The sequence below is a fragment of the Dipodomys spectabilis genome, unplaced genomic scaffold, assembly GCF_019054845.1.
Source record: "Dipodomys spectabilis isolate Male_0828 unplaced genomic scaffold, ASM1905484v1 ptg000507l, whole genome shotgun sequence".
In the NCBI taxonomy this organism is placed as follows: Eukaryota; Metazoa; Chordata; class Mammalia; order Rodentia; family Heteromyidae; genus Dipodomys; species Dipodomys spectabilis.
The window spans coordinates 2534813-2560167 of record NW_024871184.1 but is presented as its reverse complement, the minus strand read 5'-3'; the positions used below and the strand labels follow the sequence as shown (position 1 = coordinate 2560167).

At 37.0% G+C, this 25355-nt stretch overlaps 1 pseudogene; it reads right to left on the bottom strand.

Annotated features, from left to right (window-relative positions):
- Positions 1-24587: 24587 nt before the first annotated feature.
- On the bottom strand, positions 24588-24700 carry LOC122099260 (annotated as a pseudogene).
- Between the last annotated feature and the right edge of the window lie 655 nt (positions 24701-25355).

Here is a 25355-nt window from a genome sequence, read left to right as displayed (position 1 = left end):
AATGAAACATTTATGTTCAATTATTCAATCAAAGCAGAGTGAAACCTTGGTCCAAATAGTACAGACTCAGTCAGTCATGAGTGAAAAAAACAAGAAAGAGTTTGAGGCTCCGAGTCAAGTTTAATTACTGTGTGTGCATGCATGCATGCTTACACATGCACACACACACACACACACACACACACACACACACACACACACACACACACACACAAATGGAATGAGAGAGGAAGAGGGAGAGAGAAAAAAGGAATATTAAGAGTTTAAGGACTATCCTAAGCATATATTAATTAATAAAATGAGGGAAATCATGGAACCTATGCTTCTTGGAGTTTGGCTTCCTTCACATAATATGATAGTTTTCCAAATCTTTCCATTATTTTGTGAAAGGTGCTTTGTCATTCTTTCTGATAGAAGCATAAAATTCCATTGTGTATATACACCATATTTACTTGATCTATTCATCTATGGAGGGGCATTTTGATGGTTCTAAAAATGCTGCCAGAAACTTAGTTGTAGATTTAGTGTATTTTAGCTTAAGAATCATATCGACAAATGCCCAGGAGTGGGATTGTTGGTTCCAGAGCTATGTACATTTGACCTTCCAAAATTATGCTAATTGAAATGAACTCCAAGACATAGAAAAAAATTCTTTTTTTTTTTTCAGATATCAACCTTGATGTCGGTAAAGTAGAGTATCTAGATCTTATTTTGTTTCATTTGTCTTTTGCCGTTGGTTTATCCCTGGCAATCTCTGTCTTGATTCTGGTACCTTCAACTTTGTATATACATTTATCTGATTTGGAGAAGGAAAGGGAAAAATTATAGTGATGAAAGAAGTACAAAGAGTGACCCATTGCAACAATGATATTCAAAAGACACTATATAGGAAGTGAACTTTACAACTTTGGGGTGGGTTGGAGGTGTGGGGGATGGGAAGTGATAGGAGAACAACAATGGAGTGGGTAACAATATTCAATAAGGAATGTACCTTACTCACTTAACTGTAAACACTCTGTACAGTATTTTTGAAATAAAATAAAATTTTAAAATTGAACCTATCCTAGAAAAAATATAGTTTTCAAAATAATACATCTGTCACAGTACTTGTGAGGGATTCTGAAGTCAAGCTGTTAGACTTGGCAAAGGGTAGATTGGGAAGCTATCACAAACAACAATCAAAAGCCTGAAAACTGTGCTCTGGAAAGGTCAGACAGTCAAGGAAAGACAGGGGTATGAGTTATCTCAAGAGTATTTAAGTTCGAGCTGTTGGACACTAAAATATTAAGATTTGGAGACAAGATGGATGTCTGTGTTATGGTTCTAATGACTATTACTCCCTTCTGATCTCTAACAATAAGGGATTCAATTATCACTATGTTTACAAACAATACCTCATGTTAATAGTTGTAACCACAAGCTAGATTGATGCCTTAGTTTGTGGACAGCCACTGACCACCCCCCTTGCAAGTGCCTGCCTTTTTTCTTGAAATTCTTCAGCCACTGGTGGTCTCATTTCTCATCGCCTGTTTGGGTGGGATTTGAGACTCCTTCCTCTCCTCACCCAGCCACTCTGAGGCCCCAGGGGCCAAACTCCGCACCTCACAGGCACTCCCCAGAACCCAGCTGCATTTGGGGCTGCTGCTTCCTGAGCCATTGGCCTACTGCCTCCTTCCTCCCTTCACCAGCCTCTGCCAGGGCCTCCCGTACTCTCCCTACTACCCCCATCCTCAACCCTAGCTCGGCCTCCCCCGAGGCCTCCCCTCCTCTCCACACAGCTCCCAGTGCCAACCCCAGCGGGGCCACTGCTCTGGGGAAGACAACTGTGGACCTGGCCCAGCAGAATCAAAGGTTCCACAATGTGCAGCCGGCTTAGAAATGGAGGCAGCATAGGCCTCTGATCAGTGTCTTTCACTTCACTTACACAAGTATTAGTTGTATTAATTTTATATTTAATTTTGGATTTTGTAACTTCTTATTAAGCCTTTGAAGAATAGCTGGTAGAAATATAGTCCCAAAATTCAAATTGTCTCTTGTTTAATTCTTTCAAGATTCAGAGATGTTTAAGTAGTTATAACCATCATGAACTCTCATTTCCATAGCAGAGTCTATTCAGAAAATACTTGCTTATGCATCTGTTATCAATTATTTACAAGACTTGAAAGTTTTAAAGTTTCAAATATTACAGGAAGATCTTTGATTCATGTTGAATATATGTGAGTAGGTTGAGCTGTTGCATACATTCTTGTGTGTGTGTGTGTGTGTGTGTGTGTGTGTGTGTGTGTGTAGAGCGGTATATGTGTATGTGTATCATTGAAATCAAGGATAAGAGTGTCTGGTCTGAACTTGTCTCCTTTTTCTGAGATATAATTATGGTGTTTTTTGGTTCATTGTATGATCTGATTGCTTGCCTTTGCCTGATGTGCACATTCAAGCTCAATTTTTCAATTAAAACTTCTTATTTATTATTGAGCATAAGGGCTCTGATATTAGTTTGTCTTTAGTCTGCCATCTAGTATCTTTGTTTCCTCTTCAAAAATTAACATGAAATATAACTTTTAACTCCTGACTGATTTTCCCTTTAATTTGCAATTTGAAATAAGTATTATAAGACCTTTGATGTCTGTGTTCATGAAGAAAAATCATTTTGAATTCTCTGTTTAATGTAATAACACCTGGACAGATTTGTTTGCACCAAGATCTTAAAATTTATTTTGTAGTTTTAGTTTAAAATACCTCCTCCATGTTTATAGCGTGGGGAGACAAACAATTCCTAGTAACAATGATAACTGTTTTATTCGTTAAAATATCTGATAATTCATAATTTTGAATATGTCTAGTTTCAAATGAATGCATTTGCTCAATAGCTTTGCTTGATAGACACATGCACAAAAATACCAGTCGTAGGGGCTGAGGAGGTGGATCAGTGGTAGACAGCTTATCTTGAACGCACAAGACCCTAGGATTGATTCCACAGCACCACCTAAGCAAATAAAGCTAGATGTGGAACTGTGGCTCAAGTGGTAAAGCACTAGTCTTGAGCTCAATGCTGAAGGACAGTGACCAGGCCCAGAGTTCAACAACAACAACAAATTAAATAAATAAATGAAAGTCATACTCAAGTACATTAATTTCAAAGGTTGATTACCATTTTGGGTAGGGGCAGGGTGCCAAGATACAGCACCTGAAAAATACTAAAAACAGAAAGTAAAACATCAGCTCTGCCAACAACATGTAGAATTGCCACTCAGAGAAACAGGTACTAGGAATGAAATACTTTTTATAACATTTCTTAAGAAATTATGGCTTTATGATAATTATCAAATAAATTGACCTTCAAAAACTCCATTGGCGGGCCTGAGTCTTAAGGGAACCTACAAAAACTGGAGGAGAAAATCATCAACCTGTATTTTTAAAATTGTTATTGTTAAGAGAATGTACATACAGATAAACATATTTTAAGTCAGGTAATGAGTTCATTTCTTGTTTGACAATCCCATCCCTCCTGTCCCTGTCCACAGTGGTATAGCTCATTGTGAATACAGTATCTACAGAGTACAAGTGCTGCCTTTGTTTCCCTGTTCTCCTTGAATATCTCTGACTCCCTCAATGCCCATAAATGGATAAACTAGAACAGAAAAATTCCTCTTGTTTCCAATTCCTGGAATACATTTCAATATAAACATCAGTAGTTTTCTCTGTACACACATGCCAAACTCATATACTTCCTGCACCCAGTCATAATTCTCACCCAATTCTAAGGTCCACAAAGTAATTCTTTTCACTTTCCACACAGGAAGAAGCCGAGATTCAGAAAGATTAAGTAACCTATTGGAAATACAAGGCTGAGCACAGTGGATCGCTTTTATACCTTACCTCCTCCAGAGAGTAAGATCTGAATATCATAGTTTGAAACCAACCCAGGTTGGTTTATCTCATGTGTATCTCCAGTTAAACAGAAGAAAGCGAGAATTGTGTGTTTCATGTGGTAGAGCTACAACGCCACCAGACTTGAATGGGAAACGTAAAAGATAGTGTCAATATGATGATTTTCAAGAACCAATGCTGTTCCATACATAATCTCAGACACCACACACACACACACACACACACACACCACCACCACCACCACAATCACATCCCTTAAAGCAGATGTTAGTACTGAAATCCAAATAGTTATTTTTAATTATATAAGTTTTATTTTTCTGCTTTAGTGAGGTTTGACTTGATAGTTTCAACTGATGAGCCACAACTTAGAACTTTGTTATAAATATACCCCTGTCTGTATTAAGAAAAACATTCTCCTAGTTAAGTCTTCCTCCTTTTCCAGCAATGATAAGTTTTCTCTTCTTGGTCTAGTTTCTTCTTTTGGGACTCAATCTCTTAGACTTTTCTGTCTTGCATTGTCTGTAAGTTCATTGATCCAGTAGATCTCAGTCATCCTAATAACCTGGACAGAACCTGCCTTGGGAAAAGTGTACTAAGCTCACCATTCAGTGGAGATTGTTAGTACTCACCCATAATCACATTCTCTTCAGAATTGGGAACTTGTTAGGTCCAAGAATTTAGGGAAAGCACTCACTGTGTGCTATTTCATACTTTTTGATTTAATGACAACTTCCATCTATTGTCTACTTTAAGCATTGTGTGAAGAGAAGGATTGCCCTTAAGAGACAGAAGTCTTGTACTAACTGTTGCTGTCAAAACATAGGAGGGAAAGAAGCTCTGAAGGAACCGTAGAGCCTAGAAACTGATTTCGTAAAACCCAAACTGCCTTTTATCTTACCGTCAAAATAGAAAGTCAGAGACTGCAGTTACTTGTAAGCTCCATTTATATTCTTGAGCATGGGGCTCCCTTCCTCTTTGTCCTTCTGACCATTTACATCAGGGGCAGGTGGGAAGATGTAACAAGAACACTTAGAGTTTGGGCCTGGGATTAAAAACTCCTTTTTGTGATCATAAACATTCCACCACTTCCTGAATTGTACCTGAGGTGCAGAAGGAAGTAAGGTTAGTAATTCAGAAACTTATAATTACTTCTAACTTTGCTACTAAGTTTGCTATCTAAACTCATCCATATCCACCCCCAGAATACTATTTCCCAACTGTGTAGACACCCTTACACTCTGTTCTCCCGGAGCATTTGAGTATAGGGCATCTTCTGCTTCTTATGTGTACTGCTTTATAAATGGAGATTTTCTCCAAGGCTCAAAATTATTTCATTGATTGGGACATTGTGCAATATGCTAAAGAGAGAGTTACCTGGAAGGAAGGTCCTAGAAGGCAAAGCATCTGCTAGGACAATGGAAACCCATGGTTTCGCATGCTTAATGTTTTAACTTGTGCACTGAGCTAACAGGAGAAAATGACACACTAGGAAATCTGCCAATTATGCCAAATAAAGAGATATGGTGAAGGTCAGAGAAAGGAAATTGATTTCATCATAGTTATGACAAGACAAAACCTTAGCACACCATCAGAATACTAATCCATACTCACTTACTTTCTTATTCACCCATATCATTAGGTCTGAGTTGTACATAAGAGTCCTCAGGAACAGGAAGATCTCGGGGACAGCCTAACATTGTTCTGCCATTTGGACATAAAATAACTAGTTTGATGAAAGCCCTTAGAAATATCCACAAATATGTGCATTTATCCTACTACACTTGATAAGTATACCCTCAGTATATTATCTTTGGTTTGGTCACTTGCTGACATCCAGCTGTCTGGTAGCTCCATTTTGACTTCACTTTATTCACCAGAAATGGAGAAGGAAAGAATGACTACAACACATTTGCATTTTTCTCAATGAGCAGTGAGTGAGTGGCAGGGGAGTATTCATGAAGCTCCCCATGTTCTCAGTTAGCTAGTACCACCTAGATTCCAGCTCAAATCTTGATAAACAGATACAGAACATACATGTAACTTATTGTGCCAGATTCACAGCTAGAGAGGTAGACGAGAAAGTGGAAGGGCTTGGTGCGAAAGCCACAGGTTGATATAAAGCAGAATTCAAAGGATGTGAAGATGAAGCGAGCTACCTGGAAGGGAAAGGAGAGGCAGCTAAAGCAAAAGAGCACCTAGACAGAGAAGATAAAGCACATTTGAGGCCACCTGGACATCAAGGTAACCCATCTGAGGTACAACAGTCTGGTTGTGCAAAGCCACAGAGAGAAGTTGGAAGAACATCAGCAAGTGCTCTTGCCCATTTCTAGGGAGCTCTCAGAATGACAGGGTAAGAATTGGTAGCTACAAAGAGCACTGCTGCTGAGCACATCTCAGATCCCTTGCTACCATGATAATTGACATTGGAGAGGAGCAGCAAGAGTTGTATGAGGTGATTGCAACTCACTATGTGGAGGCTGTTCTGCAGCATTGTGGAGTTGGTCTCAGGATGCTTAGAGCAATGATCTTATAGCTGGTGTCAAAGAATGCAGTCTACTTGGAGTAGACATTTATAGATGGCACGTGTCTGAACACAACAAGCTGATAATGAGCTGCTAGAGGTAGTTTCCCTAAAGATCTAACAGCCAAAACTGGAGAAGCAAATCCAGAGCTCTGCACCACATCAGGCCACCATGCCAATTGCTTCTACCATAGTACTAGCTACCCAGTTTGCACACCCATGACCTTTTACCCTGATTGTGCCCCACAATCCCTCACAACTTTTACTCTTTCACTTTGTCTATGTTTCCTTTTCCCTGCTAAACACTTCTGGATGCCTGTATTAGCTACCGCAACCCGTGCAAAACTGTTGCTTCTAATCAATTTCCTGACTCTGTAATTCAAATTACAGTCACAGTTACCATTTACCTGGTATCCTAGTCTCTACTACTCTTTTCTGTTACCCATAATTCTTAACACCATGGTTCCAACCATCTGAACACTGGCACCCCTGTCTCTGATACCCCATTCCCAAACAAACAAGGGAATAGTGAGCACAGACAGTCGAATTTGATACTCCTTTTGCAGGTGTATTGGGACAAGTTATTCCTCAGGTATTTAACACTAGGGACTAACTGGTGGTGGAAAGAAAACAGCTTACTCAAAGATGACTAAAATCCAAGGACATGACTTATAACTTATTGCTAGGAAAAGAAGGTCTTGCAGTGAAAGTTAAAGAGAAAGAAAATTTTAGAAAAAATATTGGGAATGATGCAAAAGTTGAGCTTAGTCTCTTCTACTAGTGGTCTGAATTATTTTATGACATAGATACGTAATTACTTTGCAATTAAAAATTATATGAAGATGCACATTTATGCGGTACTTATATTAATTGATGGAATAGTTGCATAGTATCATGTTAATTATTTTCAATAGTTTATGCTCTTTGATATGCTCATGAGTCTGCCTTTGGCAATATGAATTGAGCTCTCTAACAACAAATGGAACTTCATTGTCAAATACTACAATGAGATTACAGATGATAGTACCAAAATGAAACCTGGAACAATAAAACTGAATAAAGCTACAAGTTTGCAGTGAGAGGGTCAGTGATAAGGACTATGATAAAAGAGAAATTCTTCACCGTGGAATCTTGGAAAAATAGAAGGTGTTTTCTTGAATTACTAGCTTTTAAAACATTCTTAGAAAGCAAAACATTGTTTTTTATTTTTGCTATTTGGAACCTCTTTAATGAATGGTTTAACAAAAAATTATCAAAACGACTTTGAAAATTCAATGATGTGAATTATCACATTAACATTATACTCAAAGTTGCCTTGAGATGCAGGAAGGCTGTATTCCTTTTCTATTAAATTAATGGAATAAGCTTCCTGTTGAATGATTGGACAGTCCATGACACTTGTTCCAAAACAAAAAATATACTGGAGAGAAAAAAAAAAGAGGAGTAGTTCCGGGAAAATGGCGGAGAAAAGCTGGAGGCTAAACAAACTCTCGCATAGAAAGCAGTTTTATTGTTCCAGTGAACAGTCCTAGGCTGGAGAATTACACCAAGTGTGCCATCACAGTACAGAGAGTTAGCCAGAGAGGGAAAATCCAGGCAAGGAGACAGATCTGAGCACTTGCTGGTAGCTGCAGCTGTGGTGGTGAGCCGCCGCCTCCATACCTACAACACAGAGAATCCTGGACAAAGGTGCGAGACACAGCAAGCTAGTAGATTCTACTCAACACCAGTAAGAACTGACAAGGAGCAGATATCTTCATCCTACAGAATGCAGACCAGAGACTTCAAAGGAACCAAGACTCTGTTCCACGGAGGAGAAGTCACTCAGCCCAGGCAGTGAAAACTCTGCCCCCAAAGGAGTGTCTTTCTTCACTGGGTACACAGAGCCAGAGGCTGCCCCTCCCTAAAGCAGCCTAGATAATCTATTGAAATTCAGTAAACATAAACCTTGAGAATGGCTCTAGGCTGGGCTCTGTGAATGTCTCAGAAGCTAGCCCCTCAAGGAAAAGATACTGTTTGCTGAAAGGTCTCAACTCTACCCAGAACCTAGCCTCATCACAGCATCTCCAAACTAGAGGAAACAGCCATCTTCCTCTTTGTGACACTCAAAACAGATCTCCCTCCCACTGAACTAGCTTGGGAGGAGGATTACAAAATTCTGGGTAAAGTAGAGCATTTTTCTGCTTGCCCAAACAAACTGATTTAAGAAACCAATCAAGCCACAGGAAAACCAAACACCGCAAGCAGAACAGAGACTCCACCAAGGGATTGGTTATGGACAAAAGGCAGATACAGGATCTTGCCATTCACCCCTCCCCCCCGAAAAAATCAAAGAACCCTATTTTATACCTATTTTTATACCTATTTTTATTATTAATTAAAAAAATTGTATTCTATTAATCTTTTTTTCCTCTTATAATTTTTATTTTAGGTGAATATGCATGTGTATGTTCTTTTAAATTTTTATTTTATTTCTACTGAACTTTTGGTCCTTTTTCTTTCTTTCTCATTCTTTTTATTTTTTCTTCTCTTTCATTCTTTTTTTGAGTGACTAAATTGCTGTTCTGCTCATCTTCAGATATACCTGTCATCGATTATTAGACCTTATCCCTCGTTGTGTACACACATAATCCAGAAATTTATTACTTAATTCAAAACCTCTTAGGCTTAAATTCTGTAATAACAGTATTATCTCTTTATATGTATATAATATTTTAAGTATTTTTATTTTTAGTTTTTCATATCTCCTTTCTACTCCTCCTCTCCTCTCATCCTATCCACGTTTTTCTCTCAATATTACTTTAATAAGCTTGCATAATTTTTGTGTTTCACTTTTTAAATTTAAATTTTTGTTTTTCCATATTTTCTTGTCTCTTTTTTACTCTTCTCTTTCTCCTATCCTTTTGTCCAATCCATTTCCCTCTTTAAGTTTAGGACTTAGTTAATTTTACTCTCTTTTTACCTTTCCACATCTCTTGGATCCTATTTTTCCCCACATTTCTCCCTAAACCTAGTAGTTTCTGGTTTGCCAAATTCTACTTTGCTGTTCTTAGCCCATTAATACATAGTTGTTTGACATTCAATAGATTGTATCTGTTGAAATGTATTGTATCTGCAGACTTTTGGCTGTGCAACTACAGGACTTTGGTTGATGCTTGCCTTAAAATAGTGTTCTAGCACAAAGCTGGTATTACTTTCATACTAAATAGAGGCATTCATGGAATCCATTAAAAGCCAGCTGAAAGAAGTCAGGGAGATCAGAAAGGGAATACTGTATGGAACCCAGCAGAAGGAATTAGAGTCCAAGGAAACCATAACCAATCAACTAAGTGATTTGAGAATAAACACTGAACACCAAATTAAGGAAGTAAAGAAACTCACACAAGATCTAAAACAAAACTCCAACAAAGAATTTGAAGCCATCAAATCCAAGCAATTAGAAGCAAAAGAACTAAAAAAACAAAATAGAAATTCTTGACAGTAGGTTAAACCATGCAGAAGATCAAAATTCGGAGATTGGAGACACCTTAGATATTATAGAAAAAGAACATACAACTATCCAAGACAAACCCAAGAAATATGATAGACCTATTCAACATTTGGAAGACACCATCAGAAGGCCTAATCTGAAGATAACAGGTGTAGAGGAGCACCTAGAAACAGAAGTTAATGGTCTAGGAAAATTGTTTCATGGGATCCTAGCAGAAAACTTCCCAAACATGCAAAATGATAGGTCTATTCAAATACAAGAAGCTTTTAGAACCCCAAATAGACCAGACCAGAACAGGACATCGTATCACCACCTTATAATCCCCACAGGATCAATTCAGACCAAGGGAAAGATCCTCAAAGTTGTCAAGGAGAAAAGATCAATCACCTATAAGGGAAACCAATTAGAATCACCTCAGATTTCTCAACTGAGACAATTAAAGCAAGAAGAGCCTGGATTGATGTAGGCTATGCCCTAAAGACAAACAACTATCAACCAAGCATACTGTACCCAGCTATACTCTCCTTCATACCTGAAGGTCAAATAAAAACCTTCCATACAAAAGAAAAAGTGAAACAATATATCTCTACCAAACCAGCCTTACAAAAGATACTTAAAGATATCCAACACAGAGAAAACCAACAGGACCACAATAAAGGCCAAGAAACCACACCCAAACTGAGAATCCAAGAACCATAGGAAGAACCCATTTGGCCCAGCCCTCAAGAAGGTGGATTAAATGGCAAGAACTCCCAAATATCTCTCAGTCCAGTCTCCCAACATTAACAGATTTAACTCTCCAATTAAGCAACATAGACAGTCTAGTTGGATTAAAAAGAAAGATCCTTCCAGCTGCTCCCTTCAGGACTCACACCTGGACCATAAAAACAAATCCATTTTGAAAGTGAAAGGCTGGAACAAAATCTACCAAGCAAACAGCCCCCGAAAAGAGGCAGGAGTTGCAATCCTAATATCAGATAAAATAGATTTCAAATTAAAATTAGTGAGAAGAGATAAAGAAAGTCACTACAAACTAATAAAGGGATCTCTCCTTCAGGAGGATATTAAAATTCTAAATCTCTATTCACAAAACAATGGAGTACCCAAATTTATGCAAGAAACACTACTTTCTCTCAAATCTCACATAGATCCAAAGACATTAATTGTTGGGGACTTTAACACACCACTTCCCCCAATAGATAGATGAACTCGGCAAAAACTCAACAGAGAAACCGCAGATATAAACAACTGCATAGATCACCTAGATTTAATATTATACCCAGCAGTATCAGAATACACGTTTTTCTCAGCAGCATTTGGAACTTTTTCCAAAATAGACCACAGTTTTAGGTCAAAAAGCACACTTATCCAAATTCAAAAACATTGAAGTTATACCTTGCATTCTTTCAGACCACAAGGGAATAAAATTAGAACTGAACACCAAAACCACCAAAGAAAGTCCTGTAACGCATGGAGGCTGAAGAACACACCATTGAATCATCAGTGGGTAATGGAAGAGATCCGAAACAAAATTCAAATTTTCATAATATTCAACAAAAATGAACACAGAAATTACCAGCTCCTCTGGGACACAGGGAAGACAGTATTCAGAGGCAAGTTTATAGCTCTGAATACCTACATCAACAAATTGGAGAGATCTGAAACCAACAATTTAATGAGACATCTGAGCCTCCTTGAAAAAGAGCCGCAGGATAAACCCCAATCCATTAGATGGAAAGAAATAATTAAAATTAAATCAAAATTAAATGAATTAGTATCCATAAAAACATAGAAAGAATCAACAAAACAGAAGTGTTTCTTCAAAAATTAACAAATTGACAGATCCTTAGCAAATCCTGTTAGAAAGAGAAAAGAGGTGCTGGGAAGGTGGCTCAATGGTAGAGGGCTTTCCTTGCATGCATGAGGCTATGGGATCGATTTCTCAGCACCACATAAGCAAAAAGAAAAACGCCAGAAGTGGCACTGTGGCTCAAGTTGTAGAGAACTAGCCTTGAGCTAAAGAGCTGAGGGACAACACCGAATCTAGTATTAGAATGCCCAGCTACAGTAATAAGATAAGATGCAGATATAAAAGGGATCCAATTACGTAAAGAAGAAGTAAAACTCTCCCTCTTTGCAGATGACATGTTCTTATAATTAAAGAATCCCACAGACTCTACTCCCAAATTACTCAAGCTGATTAAAAACTTTGGCAAAGTAGCAGGGTATAAAATCAACCATCAAAAATCAATGGCTTTCTGAATGCCAAAAATGAGAAAAGCATGGCTGAAATAAGGAAAGGAACACTATTAATAATAGCCCCACAAAAAATAAAATACCTAGGAATTAACTTAACCAAAGAAGTGAAGGACCTCGATGATGAAAATTTTAAAATCCTGAAAAGGGAAATCAAAAGAGAACTTAGAAAGTGGCAAAAACTCCCATACACCTGGATTGGAAAGATCAAAATCATGAAAATGGCAATAATTCCCAAGGCTATCTACAAATTCAATCCAATACCTACCAATATTCCATCCTCATTCTTCAAGAAGAGGCTATCCTAAAATTCATATGGAACAATAAAAGACCCTGAATAGCTAAAATGATCCTCAAGAGAAAGAACAGTGCTGGAGGAATATTAATACCAAATTTCAAACTCTACTACAAAGCCACAATAATCAAAACAAGTTGGTACTGGCACAAGAATAGACCTCAGGACCAATGGAATAGAATTGAGAACCCAGAAATGAACCTACAGACCTATAGCCATCTAAATTTCGATAAGGGAGCTAAAAAAATAGAATGGAAGAAAGACAGCCTCTTCAGTAAATGGTGCTGGCAAAATTGGTTAACTACTTGCAGAAAATTAAGCTAGATCCTTATGTATCACCCTGCACCAGAACCAACTCCAAATGGATCAAAGACCTCGGAGTCAAACCAGACACCCTGAAAACATTACAGGATGGAATCGGAGAAACCCTAGGCCTCCTTGGCACAGGCCGACATTTTCTTAATAGAGACCCAGAAACATAAGAAATCAAAGAAAGTTTGGACAAATGGGATTGCATGAAACTGCAGAACTTCTGTATGGCAAAGGACATACCTAGCAAGATCGATTGAAAGCCCACAGATTGGGAGAAGATCTGCACTAGGCATATAACAGACAAGGGTCTCCTATCTAAAATATACCTGGAACTCAAAATTAAATCCCCAACAACAAATCCTCAAAGCAACAACTGACCTGAAAATAAGTGGGCTAAAAACTTAAACTTCTCTGAAGAGGAAAGAAGGATGGCCAATACACATATGAAGAAATGTTCAACCTCTCTAGCCTTAAAAGAAGTGCAAATCATACCAGCATTGAGATACCACCTCATCCCAGTTACAATGGCTATAATCAAGAACTCTAAGAACAACAGATGATGGAGGGGATGTCGGCAGAAGGGAACTTTACTGCATTGTTGGTGGGCATGTAAAGTTGTTCAACCACTTTGGAAAGTAGTATGGAGGTTCCTCAGAAGACTCCACATAGAGCTCCCCTATAACCCAGCAATCCCACTTTTGGGCATTTACCCAAATGATCACAAACACGACCACACTAAAGCTACCAGCACAACTCTGTTTATTGCAGCATTATTTACCATAGCTAAGATATGGAACCAACCCAGATGCCCCTCAGTAGATGAATGGATCAAGTAAATGTGGTATATATACACAATAGAATTCTATGCCTCCATCAGAAAAAAATGACATTGCCCCATTTGTTAGGAAATAGAAAGACCTGGAAAAACATTATATTAAGTGAAGTAAGCCAGTCCCAAAGAAACATAGGTCCCATGGTTTCCCTTATTTGCAATAACCACTCCGTGTCTGAGACAAGCAGAAAAGTTCAGACAAGTTGATGTTAGGCGAAATGAACCCCAAGATAAGGATTCAAACGAGTTTTTTCTTTATTGCGATTGTTCCTAACATATTTATAAGATGATTTTTTTGTTGCTTTGAATGTCCCTCCCCCACGGTATAAACCCTGCTTTCACTGTATTTGATGTTGGTATCATTTGTGGAGGGGATGGGAAAAAACAAATTGTTTAAATAGGGATACTGGTGGGCGCATTGCAACGATGAGACGTACAAGTCATTATGTAGAAAAAGAACTTTCAACTTTGGCCAGTGAGAGTGGGGGGTGGGCAGGGCGGTGTTTGGAGAGCCGGGGGGGTTGGGTATGAGAACGGATGGGAAGGGGAAAAAAAGGAGGATGCAACAATGCTTGATGAGAAATGTACTCATTAGCTTGTCCATGTAATTGTTACCCCTCTGTATGGTATTTTCACAATAAAATAAATAAAGGGATGTGCTACAGAATAGATTCTAAATGTAATATTTAATGGTATTGGATTACTTGAAGACAAAGGTTTACAGAAAAATTTAAATTTCAGATAAACTGTAATAGTCCAATAAACACGTTAAAGAAATATAATTTAAAAATTCATGGTTCAAGGCAAACCCTGACAGAAAAGTCTGAAAGACGCTTATCTGAAAACAAAAAGTGACACTGTGGCTCAAGTGGTAGAAGGCTCCTATTGAGCTGAAGAACTCAGGGATATGTTTACACCCAGGTCCTGAGATTAAAACTCATGACTGACAAAAAGAAAATAAAATTTAAAGAATTAAAGCATTAGGGCTGGGAAAGAGATTCAGTAGTAGAGTGCTTCTCTTGCATGCATGAGGTCCTAGGTTTAATTCCTCAGCACCACATAAGCAGAAAAAAACTGGAAATGGCTCTTTGGCTCAAGTGGTAGAGCACTAGCCTTGAGCTGAAGATCTCATAAGGGACAGTGCCCTGACCCAGAGATCAGGCCCTCCTACCACCACCAACAACCACAACAAATTAAAGCATCAAACAACCTGAAGATGTTGTCCAGAATAATGAGTGCGGCATTATCCATTTACATGACTTAGTGACTTTAAACCTAGTTTACCAGGGGAGGTGGTGGGCAATTTGTGTGTTTGCCAAAACCTGCAAAATTATTTTGTAACCAAAGCAACAGTGATATACAGGCGATATGTTAGAAATGGACTTTACAACTTTGGGGGAGTAGGATGTCAGGGTTGGGGGAAGGAGGACAAAATGTGGAAGGGGTAATACTGTTAAAAAATGTACTCATGGGGTGGGAAGGTGGCTCAGTGGTAGATTGCTTGCCTTGCATGCCTGAGGCCCTGGGTTCGATTCCTTAGCACCACATAAGCAAAAAGAAAAAAGCCAGAAGTGGCCCTGTGGCTCAAATGGTAGAGCACTAGCCTTGAACTGAAGAGCTGAGGGACAGCGCCCAGGCCCAGAGTTCAGGCCCCATGACCAGACCCCCCCCCAAAAAATGTACTCATTACTTATGTAACTGTAACCCACCCCTCAGTATATCACCTTCATAATATAAAATCCCCCCCAAAAAATAAGAGAACTCACCCAAATAGAGAAAATTAGAGACAAAAATGAGACATCACAACATAAATAAGAAAAAATTAAGAAGTTTATAAGAGACTACTTTGAAAACTGTATGCCAATCACCTGGAGAATCCTGGAGAAATTCATGCTTTCCTGTACTTGATCTGAACCAAGAAGTAACACATAAGAAGTAATGAAAATGAAATGTCAATAAACCACTTTTCATTGCAGAAAAATGTAGGACTCAATGAATTTACCATGAAATTAAGGCCTGCAAAGAACTTACAATACTTAGAACTAACTCTTCAATGGAATAGAAAGGGAAATGGAATTATCAAAACACATTCTATGAGGCTAGATTTAGACTCTTCCCCAAATCACATAGGGACTCACCAAAGAAAGAGAACTATGAAACCAGTTCTTTGATAAGCATTGATACAGAACTTCTTAAAACATTCTCACCAACCAATTTCTGCCAGTAACAAAAAAATCATATTGTATGATCAAATAGGATACAGCCTAGGATACAATTGGATTCAATATTCTTGTCACTAAACATAATACAAACCATCAGCGGAAGCCGGGACAAGAAACATGTTATCGTCTATATGGAAGTAGAAATAGCTTTTAACAACCTCCAATACCCCTTTATGATTAAAAAGTTATGAGAATCTAGGAATGCATTGAACGTTCCTCAGTATACTACTGAATATGTATATGATAGTGATAATTAGCAATTACGTAACAGTGGAAGTATGAAGACATTAAAATCAGAAATGAGAAAAGGATGTCCACTTTCTCTACTACTCTTCAATATGGTAGTGGACTATCTAGCAAAAGCAATAGGGAAGAGAAAAACATAAAGAGGATTCAAATAGGGAAGAAGTAAACCTATCCCTTTTTACAGATGAAATGACCCTATAGCTTCCTGCCTTAAGATAGTGAAAGTGATGTTAACCTTTGGCAATGTAGCACGGTATATAGCCCACAAGAATCAGTAGTTTTTCTGTGTTACCAACAATGGAAACTAGGCTAAAATCCAAAAAACAACCTCATATGTATTAGCCTCAAAATAAAAACAAATCTAAACAAAACAAAAGAACAACAACAAAACTGGGAATTAATTAATTTAACTTCTACTGTGAAAACTTTAAAAATATAAAAAGGGAAACTGAAGGAGATTCAAGTAAATGGAAAGTCTTTCAATGCTCCTGGTTGGAAGAATTAATATAGTGAGAACTGCAATACTGCCCCCAAACTATGAACAATGCAATACTTATCATAATCCCAACAATATTCTTCAATGCATTCGAGAAAGCAATTCAAATTTAATATGGAATTACAAAATTACAGATGAAACAGAAGGTTTAGAAATGAACTCATGGGCCTATAGTCATCTTACACACACACACACACACACACACACACACACACACACACACACACACACACACACACACACAGACACCATGGAATTCTATTCACCCATTAGAAAGGATAACTTTTTACCAGTCTTAAGAAAAATGAAAGGTTTAGGAAAATTCTAATAAGAAAAAAGAGAAAGGAATGCAGACAGAATAATATAGGTTTCATGGATTCATTCAGTTATGGTATCTACAAGTAAACAAGACAGGTTTTACCTCTTCCCAGTTAGAACGGTCATTATGAAGAAAGCTAACAATAGCAAATGCTGGCATGGATGCAGCCAACTGGGAACTCTATTACACTGTTGGCTGGAAATTAAATTGTTCAAACACTGTGGAATGCAGTATGGAGTTTCCTGAAAAGAGTAAATATATATCTCCCTTAAGACCCAGTAATTCCCCACATGGGCAGTAATCCAAAAATTAACAAACAAGCTCACATGAAAGCTACAAGTATAACCATGTTCAGTGCCCAGGTCCAGAGTTCAAGGACTGGAAAACAAGTTACTACTGCTGGCATTTGTTTCCACAAATATGAACCCTTTGACATAAATACCAAATCATTCTATTTGCAGTAGCTAGCATAGGACTTAAAGGTAGTGGGTGACAAAATGGCTTCTTTGTTGAATATTAGGAAAAGATGTTGGCAGTCCAAGAAAAGGGAGATTTTGTTGTTGTTGTTGTTGCTGTTGTTTGAGGGGCTTGAAGTCTAGGCATGGGCACTGTCCCTGAACTCTTCAACTCAAGGTGGGTACTCTGTCTCTTGAGCCACAGTGTCACTTCTGGTTTTTGGTGGTTAAATGGAGATAAGAGTCTCAGGGACTTTCTTGCCCAGGCTGTCTTTGAACTGCAATCCTCAGATGTCAGCTTCATGAGTAGCTAGGATTACAGCTGTGAGCCATTGGCACCAGGCTAAAAATGGAGGATTTTTAGAAAAGAAAATCCACCTCTTCACTTGTGTCTAAATCTCAGATATCACTATTAGAACACTTCACATTCAACTCATTTCATCAGATATTTGTAAATTTTCTCTTTTCCTTCATGCAGGAATACTGCAGTCAGTATCAACTCAGCTGTGGGACTGAACAATTGTATGGAAATTGCTAGCACCTAAATCAAGAACTTTTACATCAAAACAAATGATTCCCACTTTTGGAATAATTGTTTTCTCTTTTTATAACAAATCTTTGCTTGATTACTTCTTAATGTGACTGATGACATTTTCATTCTCTTCAACCTTCTCCCACATGATGTCAAATATTTAAGAATTCAAAGATTTCCATTGATAATTCATTAAGCTGACCTCTAAGAAAATGTGCATTTCTAGAATTTGGTTTTCTGTCTTGTTCTTACATGCATAGGCTTTCTATGATTTATTTGTTCTACAAGGAATTCTACTTTCTAATCTTTGTGAGATCAATTTTAGTCTCTCTGTTCAGTCTTTCTGACACACTCTCTGGAGTCTCCTTTGAGTCTGCCTCATAAAAAATATATTATTTATCAGCTAAATGACTTTCAGTTTCTGTTTTTTGCTTGACTTCATTTAGGCTGTGATCAGACCTGACTGGCTGTGCTTACTGGAGTTTTTTATTTTTTTTTTTTGGGTCCGGTCATGGGGCCTGAACTCTGGGCCTGGGTGCTGTACCTCAGCTCTTCAGCTCAAGGCTAGCGCTCTACCACTTGAGCTACAGTGCCACTTCCGGCTTTTTTCTTTTTGCTTATGTGGTGCTGAGGAATCGAACCCAGGGTCTCTGGCATGCAAGGCATGCGCTCTACCACTGAGCTACCTTCCCAGCCGTTTGTTTGTTTTGTGTGGTATTTTTTTGTTTTAGAGGTCTAGGATTACTATTCAAGGTAGTAGCTTCTCTGGGTTGCAGTGATCCCCTGACCTAGAGTCAATGGGTTTTTCTCCTAAAGATACAAAAAACAGCTGACTAAATTCCTGTTAATTGTCTCAAAATGAGGCAAACTGGCATCCTTGTAAAGCCATCAATAATCCTCTGTAACCACTTATAGAAATGGTCTATCAAGATGGCTTTTCAAGGTTGACAGTGAACATTGTTCATTTCCAATTCAGCACCATGAAGCAGATCACATCCCATGGAGCAGACTTTTAGAAGGAAGGTCCCCTTCCTTCCTTATCTTATGATACATGAAACCATAATATTCTGCAGTTGTGGCCAGCCTGGAGCACATTTTCCCAAGAATATTCTGTAGTGTAAAAGAGGACCAACTATGAAAATAAAGATGAAAATAGTTGTCTACAACAGATTGATTTATCTTGCTTTTATCTGTTGTTATTTTCATTACTTCAAACACATGGATAAATTATATTAGGATTAGACAAGTGGCAAAGGATTAATGGAATAAACATTCAGTTTACTTTCATATATCCAATATAGTGTAATTAACCCCTTATGGAAAATTAAATCCGACTCTAGAAACAATGTCAGAAATATAAAAGCCTCAATATGAATAATCTGGCACATATACACCATCATCTACTCAGAAATTCAGTCTCTCTTTAAATATTTATTTGGTACAAAATAATAAAAATTTAATTAATGAATGTGACTTTATAGTACCATCTGAAATACTCCTCGTGTATAGGATTGTATATGTTTTAGATGTCACCTAGACAGGAATTAAACATGCATGTAAAATTCAAATTTCCACAATTTAAGCTAGATTAGAGGAGTCATACCCTCCTCTAATGTGTGGTCCCTTCCACCTAATACCAAGAGTCATGTGCAATAATTTATTTTTTCATGTTAAGATGAGTGCTGAGTGTAGGATACACTTTGAATTATTATATTAATTTATTAAAATTAGTTTCACTTTTTTCTTTTCTATACCCACAGAAAGTAAAATTATATATTAAACATTCAATATGAAGTAATCAATAACAAATAAACTATTATTAAAATGATATACTATTAAACTGTGATTTGAATTATAGTTCTAACAAATTGTGATGTAAACAATATTTAATAGAATTATGGGTAATGTTTTTTAAACTTACCATCTTGTTAATGTTTTCTAATTGTGTCATTTGTTATTCTTGATCCATGTCATCTCTTCACCTCAATTGTTTAGTTTTCTATTTTATCTCTATTGGTTTGTTGATTATGCATTTTGTTTTCCCTTTTTAGTGACTGACATGAGGCTGAAAATCTGTATGCTAGTTTATTACTTCCTACATTAAAATCAAATTGCTGCTCTCCACAGCTGTTCTACTTTTTTTGTATAGTTCAGAATTTCCCCTAGTGCCACCGACTGTATTGCTGCTCTCATATATTATATTTTATTTTTTTTTAAATTTTGTTGTCAAGGTAGTGTACAGAGGGGTTATAGTTACATAATTAAGGTAATGAATTAATTTGTTTTCTAACTTGTTACCCCTTCACCCATTTTTCTCCCTCTTCCCTCCCAACGCACCTTGCAAGATCGTTTCCAACCTATTGTTTTGTGAATATCACTGTTCCATAGATTTTCCCTCTGTCCTTTGTCTCACTATTTTGTTTTTGTCCTTCCCCTTCCCCAGTTCAGATCAACATATTTAAAATACCCCAGGTATCAAAATCAAATACAGTGACTACAGGGGATAAACCATAGGTGGGGAAAACACAAAAGGATAAAAATAAATCACGTAGTACATTAAGAACAACAACAACAAAGAACATGTCTTGGAGTTCATTTCACTTAGAATCACCTTGAACGGTCATATGTACATAGCTATTGAGCTATTCTACTCATCTACTAAGATTATCCTTGATGTACACAATAATGCTCCCTCAGACCCAGTAATCCCACTTCTGGACATTTAACCAGATGACCACAAACAAAGCCACACTAAAGCTACCAGCACAATTATGGTTATCACAGTAATATTTACCATAGCTAAGATATGGAATCAACCCTGATGCCCCTCAGTAGATGAATGGATCAAGAAAATGACACACACACACTCACATACACACATACACACACATACTATGCTTCCATCAGAAAAAAAGATACCACCTCATTTGTAAGGAAATGGAAGGTCTTGGAAAACATCATATTAAGTGAAATAAGCCAGACTTAAAGAAACATAGTTCCCATGGTTTTCCTTATTTGTAATGATTAGTTTACATCAAGGATAATCTCATGTATTTTAATTTGACAGGTTTTTCTATGTTGAGCGTGCAACATTATTGCTATATTGTTTGTTATCATTTCTGTAAACTGGCAGGTATATTGAAAGAATTACATTCATCTTATCCATTACTGAAAGGAGAACAACTAAAAGAGCAACCCCTACTAGGAAGAACAACTCCTACTTACTTAGCTTCATTCCTATGTAAGGCCATTGATGTCCCCTGTATCCTCATGTTGTACATTTCAACCATATACCTCATACTGTATATCTAGTATCTTCTACATTGTGAACAAAATGCCTGAGAAGTTCCACTTTGCTTTACTTTAAAACAAAAAATTCTGTCTTAATATTTGAGGTTTGTGTGTGTGTGTGTGTGTGTGTGTGTGTGTTTACAAAGATCAGAACACAACACTTTTCTTCATTTCGAATACATCTTTCAGGTCATTGTAAGTTGTGGCCAATGGGAGCAGTCTCTTGTTATTTTAAGGATGAAACAGAAAAAGATATTTGTGCATGTACCACAGTTGCTTTATTATTCTGTAGTTGAACACTGTACATTGACTTATATCTTTGCTGCTCTTGTGAATAATGTGAATAACAATGAACTACAGATATATTTATGAGTTACCCAGAGAGAAATAATCACATGATTGGTGGGTCAGATGATATCTCAACTTTGGATTTCTTTAGAAACTTGCATACTACTTTCTACAATGAGAATATTAATCTGTTTTTTGACCAATAGTGTAGAAAATTTCCTTTTCTCCACACTCGCACCAACATTATTACCTTTTATTCAAAGGTAATAAAGGGCAGGTTTTAACTATCTGCAGTACCCTAGACTGGCCTTAGACTTAAATCCAACCTCCTAAATGCTTGGAATTACAAGCCTTTACCACCATAACTGGTTCCATTGATTTTTTGATGAGTTATAATAGTTATGAAGTTGTATCATAGAAATTTTGAGTTATATTTCTCTAATAACTTCTGCTCAAAATCCATTAAGGCAGCATAGATGTTGTGTTAAACATAAGTCTGTAAACCCACAGGCAATTTTCAGGGCTTTATGGAGAACATGTATATTCAGACCTTTTGTCCATTTTTAATCCAGTTTCTGGTTAATCTCATCTTTAATCTCGCTAAACCAGATCAATAATTAATTCGAGGTAGTAGAAAAGAAAAAAAATGCAGCAACTCCTAACATTTTTCAGTTTTCAATAACATGGTATTGCTTAAATCATTTTCTGTTAACAACTGACACTATATAACTCAATTTAGTTAGAACTGTTACAAGGCTGTAGTTTATTTATTTTACATTGATTGCTCTTTCCAAAGCCTGTTTGTCTAATTTCCCTTGGTTTGTTTCAGTCTCAAGTAGCTCAGATTTCAAACTGAAGAATAAATGGAAGGAAGCAAACAAAAAAAATTACAGTTCCTCTCATCCGATGATGCCTGTATAAGAATGAGGAAAGAGTTCATCCTTCTAAGGACCTATGATAGGACAACAAAAAAAGAATTTATTTTTCTATGTCTTCTTTATCTTTGCGATGTAACTTAAATGTTGTAAAACACATTATACTGCTCAGATACTTTTATGTTTTATCAGTTTTGCACATTTTTACACTATCAAGACATAAGATAACCAGTTTGATTTACAGCATGAGAAGTTATCCACCTAGCTTCCTTGGAAGCAGCATGATCAATAGATATTACTTCTGGTTGCTCACTACCTGTAATGGTTTCTGTACTACTTATCACATTCTATTTAGTATTTTAAAAAGACTGCTGGCTAAACTCAAAGCTCATTCCTAGAAGTTTATGTTAAGTATTTCACAAGTTTTATTCCCTTAATTGCTAATATAACATTTGCTATAATGCTAATGTTATTACCATTTTAGTGTTTGGAAAAATTGTAATTAAAGGCAGTAAGTGCATGGCCTAAAGACACACACAGTGAGGAAGGAAATGAGTCAAAGTTTCCAAAAGTCTTCCAGCAATACACAAAAGGTAGATAAAATCTCTCCATTCTATGACACTCTCAATTCAATATTCATATTGTCCAAGAAATAATAGCATACTAAATATTGCCCATGGTGATTGTTTTCTGTCACATTTGCCTTCAGCACAGATTGTGTTGGTGACATTGGGTTATCATGCACAGAACTGAGCTTATACATTGAGGTCCAAAGAGAGGCAAATATCTTCTGTCCCACAATTACAGTATCCTTTTTAAAAAGTACTAAAACTTTTCAATATAATCACCTACTGTCTTATAAGTATCCAAAAATAAAAAATCATAAATAATAACTCCAAAATGCTTTAAAATTGGAGATGCTAAAACATGCCCCTCTGAAGTAAATTTTCTTCTACTTTTAACGTTATTCTGAAAGCCTTTGCTGGTTTATCATACCTATAATCCTAACTACTTGGGATATCTACTCAGGAGCCTGAGATCTGTGGATAAAAGTTGGAAGCAAATCAGGGCAAAATAAATGCATGAAATTATTTTTCAAAAATTTTAATGAACCTGCAAAGGGCCAAGAATGGAGATGTAGCTCATTTAGTAGCTCACCAATTTAGAGAGAAAAGGCCTAGCAAGACCTTGAAGCCCTGATTTCAAACTCTGAGCACACCAACACACATGCAAATGCTTGAGCACATGCGTGCATTCACACACATATTTATTCAAAATACCTTCATATCGGAGTTTTTCATGATTTCTTTGCTAACGATATTATATGAGTAAAATAAAGGAAATAAACTCTTCCATCTCAGAACAATTTTACTTTCTTATTGTAAAAATACTGTACAGAGGAGTAACACTTACATGTGCAAGGTAATGAGTACATTTCCTAACAAGTATTGTTACCTCCTCCTTTATTGTTTCCCTACCATCCCTTCCCTCCCACTTCCACAAGTCCATTAACCTCCTCCCTTTCCCCGCCTCAATTGTAAAGTTCACTTTACAACATAGTGTCTTGTGCATCTCATTGTTACAATGGGTCAACCTGTATCCCTATTTAAGGATTTTTTTTTCCTTCCCCTCAGAAAATTAGAGGAAAATATATACAAGAAATAGGCGCACCAACTTCAAATACAGTGAAAACAGGTGTTATAGCATGGGGGAGGAACATATAAAGAAACAAAAACAAAAACAACACACTGCACGTTATAAGTACATGAGAAACGATATCAAGAAAAAAAAAAAAACCACTTGTGTCCCTAACTTGGGGTTCATTTCCCTTAACATAATCTTTTTTTTTTTTTTTAGCTTTTTGGTTTGTTTGTTTTGGTCGGTCGTGGGGCTTGAACTCTGGGCCTGGGTGCTGTCCCTCAGCTTTTCAGCTCAAGGCTAGCGCTCTACCACTTGAGCTACAGCGCCACTTCCGGCTTCCTGGTGGTTTATTTTACATAGGAGTCTCATGATCTCTCCTGCCGGGGCTGGCTTTGAACCGCGATCCTCAGATCTCAGCCTCTTGAGTAGCTAGGATTACAGGCGTGAGCCACCAGCGCCCGGCCCTTAACATAATCTTATCTGGTCATATACACATAACTTTTGACCTTTTCTGCTTATCCCAGACATATATTAGTTATTGAAAATTAGAGAAACCATGGGACCTATGTTTCTTTAGACTTGGCTTACTTCACTTAATAATTTTTTTTCCAAGTCTTTCCATTTCCTAACAAATTGGGCGATGGAATTCTTCAGGAATTTGCCTGTCATCTTTGGGCAGGGGCCATGCTAATCTTCTCTGTATCATTCCAATGTTAGTGTCTATGATGCTGAATTGAGCACAGAACATTTTTATATATAAATTGTAGTTGATTTTTTAAACTAGACAAATCAACAAAAAGTAAGTTTAAAAGAATTGTTGTGAAATTTGAGAACCATGTACTTCTTACATAAGTACACATTTAAGAATAAAGTCAAGATTTACATGTCAAAAACAAAATAAATCCAGATATTTGTTGTTCAAGAGATGTGTAGGAGGAGGAAATCAATTATTCTATACAAGGGACCTGTCATAATGAACACTGCAGCAATTGTTAAGGTTTGTTAAAAGTTTTAATGTTTTAAATATATTTACTTTTGGATATTTGCTTATATATGCCAAAACTGGGACTGTATGACAGGTCATAATACTTTTCTATAAAGTATTTAAGATTTATGGTAGCAGATAAATACTACTAAGTATGTACATTTCAGAGTTTATAGAAACTTTACTAATGAGAAGTTGCAAAGTCTTTGTGTAAAGGAGCAGAATAAAGAGTTGACTATGTTAACTACACAGTTTCTGTTAAAACTGTAGGCCTTCCTTACTTTATATGTTAGTGAGGAACAAATGATGATATAAGCCATATACAAATTATGAGATGAACTATAAATGGTAATCTTAGTGGGTGACTTTAAACACTACTCATAGCCTATAAAATTCTTGTTGAACATCATA